Source organism: Mustela erminea, chromosome 4, assembly GCF_009829155.1.
Source record: "Mustela erminea isolate mMusErm1 chromosome 4, mMusErm1.Pri, whole genome shotgun sequence".
Classification (NCBI taxonomy): Eukaryota; Metazoa; Chordata; class Mammalia; order Carnivora; family Mustelidae; genus Mustela; species Mustela erminea.
Window position 1 is genome coordinate 80,944,130 of NC_045617.1, and position 14,615 is coordinate 80,958,744.

The following is a 14,615-nucleotide window of genomic DNA, read 5'->3' on the forward strand; positions in this document are numbered from 1 at the left end:
CCGAGGAGCAGCGGGGGGCTGTCAGTCAACTGCACTCCCCTCTGTTACAACAGACGAGTCATAAAATTTCCCCGTCCTTTTTCCCTTTTTCGAACAGCTGCACACAGCATCTCGAATAGGAAGTGTGTCTTTCAAAGAGCTTTTATGGCATTAGGAATGCCATTGCTGTTCTTCGCAGGACCCATTCTTCCTCTATCCCAAATACAGAAATCTACCATGGATGTCCTGGGCCCTGCACCTGTCTTTTTTTGTCTTTTCTGATATTTCAAATAGCTTTCTCAATTCAGTTTCTCTCTTTTCTATGTATGTTTTCTTTAAAAAATATTTTTTTCTATAAAAAAAAAAAAAAAAATATATATATATATATATATATATATATATATATATCGACTATCTCAAGTCATTAAAAAAGACTACTGTCAATTTCTTTATTTTATTCCTAAAAGAATAAGATTCAGTTTCTCTTTAGAGTGAAGCTTGTTAGGTGGGCCGCTCTGGAGAAGGAATAACTCCTGTGCTCTGACCCATGAGTGCTAGAAGGGACAGAAGAAAAGGAAATAGGAAACTGCTTTATATAAAACCCATTAAACTTTCAGTGACCAGAAAACTAAAAATATTATCTTCAAAGATTTTTTTAATGATTTCATGGACATTAGGAGGTCCCTACCTGCTTACTTTCCAGAATAAATAAAATTCAGGGATTATACAGTTTTTACTGTTAAAAGAATATATGCATATGCATGGTCTTGTAATTTTGCTATGTTATTTTGCTATACTCTAAAATTACCAAAAAACCATAGAAATGATTTCTCTAGGACTGTTAAACAGTCCAAAACTATTTCGTGTAATGAAAATATTCAGCTCTATATACCAAGAAACTGCTTCTTTAGAGAAATATGAATTGCCCAAATTACCCTTATTTGCCTTCTTACCTGAAGCTAAATCTGCTGCATGCTTTTTTGTAGGACTTTAGTACAGGAAATTGCCACATCCCTGACACAACCAAAACAATTTGCATAGTGATTAGAGCATGACAGTCCTTCATCAGCAGACAAGGGAATAGAGAAACCAAAAAAGACAGTGCCACTTTGTTACCACGTGATAATGTAAAATAAAGTAACAAACTATAGAAATGATCCCTGAAAGTATAGTCTTGGTAATGTAAAATAAAGTATGTCTGGTTTGTATATTCTACAGAATAGGCTTGCTCACCTTTCTTGGAATTCAGTTTGTTTGTTTGTTTGTTTTTTCTTAATTATCTTGGTAAAGTAAACATAACATAAAATGTACCGTTTTTTTTTAAGATTTTATTTATTTATTTGACAGAGAGAAATCACAAGTAGATGGAGAGGCAGGCAGAGAGAGAGAGAGGGAAGCAGGCTCCCTGCTGAGCAGAGAGCCCAATGCGGGACTCGATCCCAGGACCCTGAGATTATGACCCGAGCCGAAGGCAGCGGCTTAACCCACTGAGCCACCCAGGCGCCCAAAATATACCATTTTAACCTTTTTAATATGCACAGTTCTGTCACATTAAGAACATTCACATTGTTGTGCAACCATCACTGCCACTTATATCCAGAACTTTCTGGTCTTCCTCCCAGCTGAATTTCTTACATATTAAACATTAACTCCCTGACCCTCCTTCTCCCACTGCCTGGCCACTTCCCTTCTTTTTTTTTTTTTTTTTTTAATTTTTAATTTTTTAATTACTTTTCAGTGTATTAGAATTCATTGTTTAAGCACCACACCCAGTGCTTCATGCAATACATGCCCTCCACAATACCCACCACCAGGCTGGCCCAACTTCTCACCCCTCACCCCTTCACAGCCCTCAGATTGTTTTTCAGAGTCCATAGTCTCTCATGGTTCATCTCTCCCTCCAATTTCCCTCAACTCCCTTTTCCTCTCCATCTCCCAAAGTCTTCCGTGTTATTTCTTATGCTCTACAAATAAGTGAAACCATATGATAATTGATTTTCTCTGCTTGACTTACTTCACTCAGCATAATCTCTTCCACTCCCATCCATGTGGCCACAAAAGTTGGGTATTCATCCTTTCTGATGGAGGCATAATACTCCATAGTGTATATGGACCACATCTTTATCCATTAGTCCGTTGTAGGGCATTTTGGTTCTTTCCACAGTTTGGCGACCGTGGCCATTGCTGCTATAAACATTGGGGTACAGATGGCCCTTCTTTTCACTACATCTGTATCTTTGGGGTAAATACCCAGTAGTGCAATTGCAGGGTCATAGGGAAGCTCTATTTTTAATTTCTTGAGGAATCTCCACACTGTTCTCCGAAGTGGCTGCACCAACTTGCATTCCCATCCTTTCTACTTTCTGTTTCTATGAAGCTGACTGCTCCAGGAACCTCATGTGACCGGACTCACACAGTATTTGTCCTTTTGTGACTGGCTAATTTCACGTCTCATAATGTCTTCAAAGAAATTTGTCTACATTGTAGTATGTGTCAAAATTTCCTTTTTAATGCTAAATAATAATTCTGTTGTGTATATAACACATTGTGTTAATCCATTCATTTGTAAATGGATACCTGGGTTGCTTCCTGTTTGTGGCTATTGTATGTAATGCTGCATATGAACATGGGTGTGCAAACAGGGAATTCAATTCTGAGTAAGCAAAAAGCCCCAGCTGTGACAAAGATACTCTTACTGCATTTCACTTCCTTTCTACTTCCTGGGTCTTTATGCTCTACTTACAGGTAGAGTGAATATCCACTTACAAGCAGAGTGAATATCAAGTTTAAACTGCAGGTGGCAGCAAATATCCATAAACTAGACAGAATGCTTAATAGCCCAGATGTTTGGTACTGTGTTAAATTTTGTCCCTATACACAAAACAGAGTCAACATTTTTTTTTGTTTTGTTTTTGTGTTATTATTTATTTATTTATTTATTTATTTTTATTTTTAATTTTTTTATAAACATATAATGTATTATTAGCCCCAGGGGTACAGGTCTGTGAATCGCCAGGTTTACACACTTCACAGCACTCACCATAACACATACCCTCTCCAATGTCTATAACTCTACACCCTCTCCCAGCCCCCCTCCTCCCCAGCAACCCTCAGTTTGTTTTGTGAGATTAAGAGTCAGAATCAACATTTTTTTCTAGGTCTCCTACGTTCACTGTAAAGGACCCTTTAAGTATTTATCTGAGTATTTATCTAATAAAACCACTTTATGGTGAAATATAAAAGTCTAAGTCATCAGTGGAAGTCAGTATCTGGGTGCTTGAAATTCTGCTCAGAGCTTTCAAAAATCTTGCCTGAAATGTCTCAGTCAACCACACATATGTTATAATCTTTTCGCCACATCTTGGAACTTTGAGAGTAGGTTTTAATTATTTAAATTTGTCTCTGGCTTTTCTGTTATAGACACTGCTAATTGTTTCCCCAATATCCTTCTCAACTTCTTCTCTGATAATAAAAACTCCAATTTTTATTAGGCCCACAGAGTACCCAACAGCAACAAAAAACTATTTCCTCTCCTCCATCGTAGCTGGAGGTGACCACATAACACTGTCCTGCCCTTGAAATGTAAGCTCAAGTCCAATGCAGATCAAGATTTTTGTTTGTTTGTTTGTGTCCAGGTATAGGCTTATCCTCCTTCCCTATTTTTATTCTTGTTGTTTTCTTTTTATTTGATGTGTTTGTTTCTGACCTAAAACTTGGGTAGGAAACAAAACATGGAGCACCTATACTGTAACCATCAAACCCAGGAAAATAAAAGCCACATGTCCAATACTGCAGAGTAGAAAAAGCAGCCTGGGAAAGATGACCTTGGATCCTGGGCAACCTACCTCTAGTTGGATTACATACTTTCTAGTAGGACTTCCTACTTCCTGTTAGAGGAGGAAAATTTTCCCCTATTTGGCTAACTCATCATAGTCAGGCTTTTGTTGGGTGCAGCAGAGCCTAGCCACAAAGTGAGATGGACGGACATTCTCTGAGATGAAGAGGTGAGTTAAAAGTATGTTTAAATATAGAGATAATGAATATATTTGCTTTTTTAATTGAGAAATGTGCCTGAAATGTAATGCAGAATTACATTTTAATCAGACATGCATCTAAAAATAATTAGCTAAGGCTGCTATTGTGCAACATTTGAAATAATGAATTAACAGGCCTTTAGGTAAACAAAGGAATGGCAATTAGGAGTGGAAATACTGGAAGGGAATGACTTTTTAAATAATAAAAATAGAGCTGCATTTCCTTAAACCTCTCATAAAAATCCTCAGGAACGTGGGAACACCTATTCATTAAAGAGTTCAATTTGTCAGGTTTTACTATAATTCTATAAAAACTCATTGTGAAATGCCACAAGATTAAGATAATCCTGTTTCCATCCATATTCTACTATATTTTATGAGAATATTTGGTGGTCTGTGTACATTGCTAATATATTCATCCTGTGAAAAGACCTTTTATCAATATCCAAGAGAGAGAAAGAAAAGGATTCATCTATAAAATAAAATGAGAGGGCTCAAAGAAAATGTTCCAGAATCAGGGCACACAATGCAATAGAACTAAATAAGAAGAGAGAGTGGGGAAGTGGGGCAGGGGCTCAAATGTTAAAACCAGTTCTAAATCTGTGACCTTTATTTCTTCTCTATACTAAGAGCAGGTTTTTGCTTTTGTCAAGTTAGAGATGTGAAATGTCTCATGATACTTATAATTTAGTTGGAGAATAAAACACTAATACACATTAACATTAGAGCAAATCATATGGCACAGTATGTAATTAATGGCTAAATTATGTGGTTCAGATGATAGGTGCTATAGAAATTGAGACTGTGAGACAAAGAATAGTTGAGAAAGGTTTTGTGGAGGAGATGGGAAGAGGGAGAATTTATGAAGGGAGAAGTTTAAAAAAGGAAAAACAACTTTCCAAAGTAGAAAGGAAGGAAAAGCAAAGAGGTAGGAACAAAAGTGACTTATTTGTGGAAGGGGATAAAGCCTGTTCTGGAAAACAGCGGGGAACAGATTTAGATTTGCAGTACTGGGTCAACTCATCAGTGCCCTCAAATACCTAGGGAAAAAAAGTTTTAAAGTTTTTAGGAGATGTCGACCCTATTTTCTGGAGAATAGAGACTATTGGTTCCAGCATTCCCAACTCCACTGGGACCCTTGATGATTAGAAAACCTAGCAGTGTCCCACAGTGCCCAACTTGTACTCAGTCTCAGCTTGCAGACCAGCAGCTCTCTTCACTCTCCACCAAACTCTTCATCAAGACCCCAGTAACTCCTTCCAAAGTAGCCAACCCAACCACTAGAGGTATTGTCACTTTCAGTCTGTGGAGAGGGGCTGGGATACCAGCTGATTTCCGCAGTTTGGAGTATAGAGTTTGAAAAGATAGATAGAGAGCGCTTAAAAAAAAAAAAAAAAAAAAAAAGTCAAGGAATTATGCACACGAGTATTAGCCCCAGAACACCAATGAAACAGTGCTAGAGGCACAAGTAACCACCAAAGCTTGCCACATTCTAGAACCACTGATTACAGAAAGGAAGCTGAAGTCCAGAGGAGTTCAATACAGCCAGGATGGGGTGAAAGCCATTTAACAGGGTTTCAGGAGAGAAAAGAGAGCCTAGGTCCCTGGTGATGGTTCCACTCTGCCCTAAGCAAGTTCTCTAGTTCCTTGCACTTCCACATAGTCATTCAACAAAATAACTATTTGTTGAATAGTTACTCTTTGGTAAGAGTGTAAAGGGCAATTCACCCACCCTATCTCAAGGCATCAAAGGTCTGGATGAGCCACCTATATTAACCATAAATAAGAAGAAAAAGAATGTCATCGCAATCATGCAAGAACTCTACAAAATCATCACCATCATTAGGGCTCCTCAGACTTTAAAGGAGAATTATGTGGAGAGCTCCTTAAAATCCAGATTCTGGACTTTACTCCCAGAAATCTTAACCGACCTTTTATTCCATTCCAGTTGGTATTTGTAAAGAATGTTGCTACCTAATGAATACATCTTAAATTTCCTCAGCTAGCAGAAAATGAAAATCAATGCTCTTTTTATTTATATCACAAACTCAAAAGAAGGAAGTTTGGAGATGCACTATTCCATCATCCTTCCTGTAACAAAAATTACATCTATAACAGCCTTTCAAAGATATGCCTTTCAAATTTCTCCTTGTAATCTGCAGTGGTGGAGTGCTTACCATTTCACATTTTAGCCCAACACTTTTGGGCCAGCCATAACATTGCTGTAAAACCCTTTTTGGAGATACTAGTCTTACCTTCCCCTGGAGAGATTTATTTGTATTTCAAAGGGTAAGAGTATGAACCTAGCTAGGATCCTTCTGAGGAACAAAGGTCTCTGACCCCACCTTTCAGGAGGGGGCAGGGGGAGACAGCTGTTCCTTCTTATATAAACACCCAGATTTATATTTGCCAGATTCTTTACATTACAAACCCTAGTGCATATAATGTGGATCTACCTCTTCTTGCGTGACCATAGGGACAACTGGGACAAAGGGAAACTAACACAGCTCTTTTCTGTAAACAAATAATAATCTGCTCTGCCTCAGGGACCCTGAGTTCATACTCAGGGTAATATTAATAAATATGAGTTTTTAAGAACTTTATGATCCCATGAGAACGTAGGAAAGCAGGATGAACATAAATATCTGTGAGAGAGGTTACTGACTTTGGCAAACTAAAATCATGCAGAAGTTATTTTCCATATGCAATTTATACAATTAATGCTTATTATATGTTAAATAGTATTTTCTAGTAATTAGCTTTTTAAAAAAGATTTTATTTATTTGAGAGAGAGTACAAGCAGGGGAAGAGGAAGAAGTGACTCCCTACTCAGCAGGGAGCCTGAAATGGGGCTTGATCCCAGGACCCTGGGATCATGACTTAAGCAGAAGGCAGATGCTTAACTAACTGAGCCACCCAGGCGCCCCTTCTCGTAATTAACTTTTATCACAACTTCAGAATAATAGATTTACCTCCAAGTTTTTATATTCCCATGAGAGCTAGGAAAGAGATATAGGGCCTACAGAAATATTCCATAAAGTAAGTAACCTGGATAAATGAGCATATCAAATGTATATGAGGGTTTTTCCCCTCATTTCTGGAAAACATTATTCTCTATTATGAATCTCTGTTCTTATAGAATCTTCCCCCATTCTCCATAACTTCTCCAGTGAATGAAGTTTTGTATTTACAAAGAATGTTTAGTACTCTGAAATATACCTATCAAGTCCTTGTTATGCCTTATTACTTTATTTATTATCATTATGACAACTTTGTGGCATATAAGATAATTACTCTGTCATTTTTAGAGATAAGGAAACTGAGACACAAAAAGGTTAAATAATTTACCAAAGTCTATCGAGTTAATTGGTTTCAAAACTAAAGTGAGAGCCAAGCAATTAAAGAGATATACTGAGCTGGCTCTGAATGATTCATATGACCTCTAATTATAAAAGTTAAATTAGTAGAAGAACCTAATGCCATAGTCAGTACTTGGCTTACTTTTTTTCAAAATCGTAAGACTGCAAAAACAGATGAAGAGACAAAAGGTCTCACTCTGAGTAATAGCTCTACAAGTTATCGTTTGATATGTTCCCTTTTTAATTGCATCAGTTTGATCTCTATTAGCATTTCTCTTCCTGGTGATATCCAATTCAAAAGTGACAATTTATAAAAAGCATGCCAATTGGTGGTTGCCAGGAGAAAGGGGATGGGGATAGGGAAAAGGATGAAGGTGATCAAAGTATACAAAATTCCAGCAACAAGATATATAAGCCCTGGGGTTGTAGTGTACAGCATGGTGACTACGATTAACAATACTGTACTGTGTATTTGAAAATTACAAAGGGAATAGATTTTTAAAATTAATGTCATGCACAAAAAATTTTAACTATGTGGTGATTGCTGTGTTAACTCACCCCTTTGTAGTAAACATTTAACAATATATACACATATAAAATTACTATGTTGTACACCTTATAAAACTTCTACCAAGTTATAGTTCAATGATAATAAATCTGATGAGAAAAAAAATCCTCATTTTCAAATATATGATACAATAAGGCATTACTATTGGGGAAAAGAATTAACATTTTTCCCTCTCTTTTCTAAAAATACTTTTTCCTGGGTTGGGGGATGGGTTAAATGGGTGATGAGCATTAAGGAGGGCACTTGTTGGGTTGAGCAGTAGATGTTATACGTAAGTGATGAATCACTGGATTCTACTTCTGAAACCAATATTACACTAATGTTACCGAACTAGAATTTAAATTAAAAAGATATTATTTTCCTGCATCAGAAAAACATGGCTATGATTCCTTGGAAGTAGACTTCCCCTGAATCTTTTCTAACAAACTGGACATGTAATATTTATACAGCTTCCTAGTTTTGTCCTGCTCCTCTTCTATAATTGAAAGGGCAAAGTCTGCATGCTGGGATAGAAGGTATACCTACCATTGCTCTCACTTTTACATCAGCTAAGATGTCTTTGGTTGTAAGTAACAAAAATCCCAAATTGACTTAAATAACAGAAATTCATAGATTCATATATAAGAAAGTCCTGAAGCATTCAGTAAACGTGTTTCAGGAGACTGATGCTGCTACTCACCAATGTCATTATTGACCCAGCTTCTTTTCATCTCTCTACTCCACCATGGTGATCAGTGTCTCAGCTTCATTCTTAGGCTGGTAAGTTCCAGGCATCGCATATAGACACAGCAAGGTCCGGAGGCAGAAAAGTGCCAGAATAGGAAGCCTTAACCAGAAGCCATTATCCATCCTCTTCTTGGGTAAGAACCAGCTCCCTGGACCACATGCTCATAAAGCAGTTCTTGGCATGGGAGTAAGGATATCATAACTGACTCAGATCAATTAGCATTGATCCCTGGGCTGATGATTACTCCAGAATCACATGTGGCATAGATGCATATCTAAACAAAACTGGGTCTTGTAAAGAGAGAATACAGGGAATGGATTTTTTGTAACAATTCAAGGCCTTCTGTACTCTCTTCCTGATATTTCCTGGTAAGTAGTTGATTTAAGCTTACTTTTAGAGCTCATAATATTTTTCTCTGATGTTGAAAAATCAAGTTTTTCCCCAGGTAATAGCTTTCTGCTTTCTTGATACATATTGAAGGTCAGTTTTGCTATAATTCCTTTTACTTTGTAAGCCTGATTCCATCCAAAGAGAGATTATTTTAGGCTCAGGCCTTCTTTCTCATACCTTCTAGGTCTTTGATAATTTATTGGATACTTTTTCCCCTTTACCTTGGCTCAAAAATCGTACCTACCCTATGAGCCAGCTCTCTTTAACTTCTCACAGTTGAGACCCACCCACTCTGTGTTCTGTCTTCCACAAAGTCCACTACTGTGATCAGAATTGATAGATAAGTTGCACTGGGCATTTCCAATCTGGGGTTAGAGAGGTGTTTCAGATATTCAACACTGAAATGTAAAACCCTTTATGTTACATACTTTCAGAGACCATTCTATATACCTTCTTAAATTTATATACTTTCTTAATATTGCCTGGGGTGTTTGATGTAGTCAAGCCAGTCATCTTAAGAACAGAAATGACACTGTCACCTATTAAGTCTACTCATCCTCAACAATTCTTACCCCAGAAATTCCCTACCCAGCTTGTCAGTAATACTTTGGAGGAATTAAGAGTTCCACTACCTGTTGGTCTACATCCAATTCTAAGTGACTGATACCTTATGATTATAATCAACTTCACTTTTTTCATGAAAATTATGCTCTTGATCTTCTGATGTGGGAAGAAAAATTATGTGCAGCTCACTGCCTGTGCCCTAATGCCCAATCCATGTTAGAATCTTATACAGTTTTGTCCTAACATTTCTCTATTTATAATTGATTCATATCCTTTATTCTTTGTAGTTTGCGTATTTTTATTCCAGTGTAATTAACATACAGTGTTATACTAGTCTCTGATGTACAACATAGTGATTCAACAATTCCATACATTACTCAGTGCTCATCATGATAAGAGTACTCTTAATCCCCTTCAATTATTTCACACACACCCCCCCAAGCACCTCTGACGACCAGTAGTCTGTTCTCTATAGTTAAGAGTCTGGTTTTTTGTTTGTTTCTTTTTTCTTTGTTCATTTTGTTTCTTAAAGTTCACATGTGAGTGAAGTCATGTGGTATTTGTCTTTCTCTGCCTGACTTCACTTAGCATAATACCCTCTAGATCTACCTATGTTGTTGCAGAGGGCAAGATTTCATTCTTTTTTATGGCTAATATTCTATCACGTGTGTGTGTGTGTGTGTGTGTGTGTGTGTGTGTGTACACCACATCTTCTTTATCCATTCATCTACCTATGGGCACTTGCTTTGCCTCCATCTGTACCATTTATTCTTCAACTTCATTTGTATCATTATAGTGGTTCCTTATCTTTTATTATATATTCCAGGTGCACTAGCTAGGGATATGAGTAAGAGAGAGTCACATAAAGAATGTTAACATGATTTTCTTAATATTTAAGTATTATTAGTATATTACATCTCAAACACATGCTTAAGAAATTCTGCATTATTATAGGAAACAAATGTGGGTATGGTGGGAAAAGTACCAAAATGAGAATAAATGAGCCAAGCTTGAGTATCAGCAACTTACTTACTTTATGGCTTTATGGGGGGAATATTTAACTAATAATATTTATTTCAATGACAATTTTGAGATTAAAAGAGATCATTGAGGACCACCTGGGTGGCTCAGTGGGTTAAAGCCTCTGCCTTTGGCTCAGGTCATGGTCTCAGGATCCTGGGATCAAGCCCTGCATCGGGCTTTCTGCTCAGTGGGGAGCCTGCTTCCCTCTCTCTGCCTGCCTCTCTGCCTACTTGTAATCTGTCTGTCAAATAAATAAATAAAAATCTCTAAAAAAAAAAAAAAAAAAACAGACATCATTGAAAGTGTTTTGTGAGAAACATGACACATTATAGGGCATTACACTTATCATGGAGCATACAAAAACACAGTAGGGATATAGAAAAGTATCTTTCAGGACGCCTGGTGGCTCAGTTGGTTGGACGACTGCCTTTGGCTCAGGTCATGATCCCGGAGTCCTGAGATCGAGTCCCGCACCGAGCTCCCAGCTCCAAGGGGAATCTGCTTCTCTCTCTGACCTTCTCCTCACTCATGCTCTCTCTCACTCAAAGAAATAAAATCTTTTAAAGAAATATTTTTAAAAAAAGAAAAGAAAAGTATCTTTAGTGTTTTAAGAAAACTGAAACTATTAGTCAGTATAGAGAGGAAAAAAAAAAAACAAGCTAAATTAGCAGATGGCTTTTTCAGACAAAAATATGCAACTCTGACATCAGTGCCCTGCTCATATCCCCTCAGCCCATTCTGGAGGTCAGCTGCATTTTGGTAGAAATTTACTTACCTCCAATGACTCCTTACCTTAAGGATTTCTCTGGGTGAGGGCTTCTGGGGAGTTAATGTCTTAGGAGAAACTTCAACCAATATAACAGCCCCCCCCACTTTACCTACAGTTTAACTTTCCATGGTTTCAGTTACCTGCAGTCAACCACAGTAAATCAGATGACCCACCATCGCAAGAAGGGTCGATACAGTACAATAATTTATTTTGAGAGAGAAAGATCACATGCACATAACTTTTATTATGGTATATGTTACAATTGTTCTGTTTTATTAGTAGTTATTGTTGTTAGTCTCTCACTGTGCCTAACTTATAAATTGAACTTTATCACAGGTATATATATGAAAAACACAGTATATCTAGGGTTTGGTGCTATCCTTGGCTTCAGGCATCCACCAGGCGTCCTGAAAGATACTTTTCTATATCCCTACTGTGTTTTTGTATGCTCCATGATAAGTGTAATGCCCTATTATGTGTCATGTTTCTCACAATACACTTTCAATGATGTCTCTTTTTTTTTTTAGAGAGAGATTTTTATTTATTTATTTGACAGAATACAAGTAGGCAGAGAGGCAGGCAGAGAGAGAGGGAAGCAGGCTCCCCACTGAGCAGAAAGCCCGATGTGGGGCTCAATCCCAGGATCCTGGAACATACCCTCTTTAGCTAAGAAGGGGGCTACTGTAATGGGTGAAGATTGATGTGTAAGTACTCTTATTCTTTGTTCCTTGTTTGGGAGCATTTTGGGTGTGTTTTACACAGTCTCTTGGGGTGAGCCTAGTGATAATGCACCATCTTTTGCTGTGTTTCCTCCTTCCCCCTCCTCCATTGTGCTTCCTGTGATTACTCCCCAAATAAACTACTTGTACAAAATTCTTGTGGCAGAATTCAGTTTTGAGTGAAATCCAAAGGAAGACATCTCACCTATTCATTTTCTTAGTTCAGTTATGTGGATATGTAAAATTTGTTTTAGAGGTGTATGTTTTTGATGGCTCATATTTTGTTTCAGTTTTTCTTCTCATTGTTCTTTTTACAAAGACAGCATGAGAAAATAGAGAGTAGGAAAGAGGAAAGAAAGTAGAAAGAAGAAAGAGGAATAGAGGTGGAGAATTGAAAGCTAAGCTCACTTAAGTGAATAAGCATTTTTTGAAAAAGGAAGTAGCAATTTTCAAGTTGTGAATAAAACCAATCATGAGACAGATGTGAGAGAAAACAGTGTGAACCACTAGGTGGAAAGAATAGAAAATAATGTCGTCATTGTTCTGACCCTAATATTTCTTTAGATATCATTTTTCTAAATCTGGATTCTTCTCATTATTGCCTCTTCTGGCCCCACTCTTTGTTCTCCCTGAATTCTTCCTTCTTAACCCCATTTCTCTTTCCCCACGGTGACACAATAAAATCTTCCAATGAGAAAAGAAAGGGAGCTTCAAGCAGGATAGTGCCAAAATGCTCTGCTTTGTTTCTAAGTTCTGGACTTGGGTAGGCTGCCTGGAGCCCAGCCCATATCAACCAATGCCAAGGACATGTCAGGACCCAAGGGAGCAAGTTGGAGGGGGTGAAGGAGTCTGAAGAAGGAAGGGGAGAGATAGACATGCAATCATTTACCCAAAGTGCTATCCCTCCAACACTGAATCTCACCTGAGCCAAGGATAATAGTACTAATAATACTCTTTAACAATACACTTTTCATTCTTCCTAGTCTTCCTGTGCTCTGGAAGGATGCACCAGAAATTCACAAAAGAATAGAAGAGCCTATATGATTACTCATCTAGATGTTTTAATATCTTCTCTAGGAGCGGCCCTCCCAGAGAGTGTCATTAAAAGAAAAGCAAAGTTCTATCTACTGAGCACTAGGTTTTAGAGCCAGGAGTAAGGGATTGAACAACTGCTAATTTGCTTAGATATCTTCCCCCAGTAACATGACACAGGTAAGACACACACACATGCACACACATATGCCTGATGGGAAATCACAATCATATAACTTACAGCTAGCACCTTTCCTAACTTTAGCACTAACTTTATAAAGTAAATAGGTTCTTCTTTCACTGTCTATGAGGAGAGAAACGTTATGGATGGGGCCTATAAGTAGGATTTCTTAACAAGGAAGATATGGGAACATTTAATTAAAGACGACTAGGGGGCCCTTTATTGGTGTATGGGAATGTAATGAAGCAGATGCTCTTGGTAACCTGTACTACACCCACTTAACCCACCTTCGCGTTTGCTACAGATGTAGTATGCCTTCCCATGCAGTATGACAGAATCCCATCATCTCATTTCTCTTTCTTTCCCAAGTCTCTCTCTTAAGCAGTGGGAACTTATACAGCTGTGTGCGGGGCAAGCCCGAAGTGTAGGGAAGAAATACCTAAGGCATGCCTTAAACAATGGAGCATGGAAGCCAGGGGAGTGTTTAGCCTTTAATTCTTTATAGGGACAATTCTGAGGTATATCCTACATGGTTCTTGAAAAGATCTTAAAGACTTGAGCCCCATTGTCCTCCATGGTAGTTAGCTCAATAACATACCCTTTGGTGGATTTTCCCTCTTCCTTCTTTTGATAAGCTCAATACCTCCTTCCAATCTTCTGGATTCATCTCTGAAACAAATGACCTAAACTCAAGTCCTTCCTTCAGGCTTTGCTTGAGGGGACCCAAACTAAGACAGTAGTACTAGATATAACTCTAAAAAGTAGACCCACTGGATAGTATCTTGTAAATGGTTTACTCACCAGACAGATGGAGACAAAAATTCCATTGCTGGTGGTAATTGTGATGTCCATACCTCTGGCGTTAAGTACCAGACTTTAACTGCTGTGGATAGGATGCAATAGAAAGGGAAGCTTTGCTTATGCTGTATATCTAATACTGGAAAGAAAAGAGGCTATGATAATTACACAAGTAATAGTTTGGGCTGGCTTTTGTAAACTGCCTTAGAAGCCTTAAAGAATGCCTTAAAGGAGAGACAAATTCAATTCAGCCAATTATCAGCTCAAGGAATTTTGTGAAAGTCAAATGTCCTCCATGACAGAAAGTAAACAGACCCTACAGCAAAAGGGCAGACTGTGCTAAAAATCAGGTTCTGAATTTAATCTTAGGAGCAGCAAAATGGCAAAGGAGATTGGGTATGTAGATCTTCTATGTCTAGGATCCATGTTTACATCATGGCTTTGATGGAGTATGACAGGGACCATGAGACTT

The 14,615-nt window shown here is 37.8% G+C and overlaps 1 pseudogene; it reads right to left on the reverse strand.

The window, feature by feature from the left end:
* Positions 1–1,079: 1,079 nt before the first annotated feature.
* LOC116589485 lies at positions 1,080–1,155 on the reverse strand (annotated as a pseudogene).
* Positions 1,156–14,615: the final 13,460 nt, after the last annotated feature.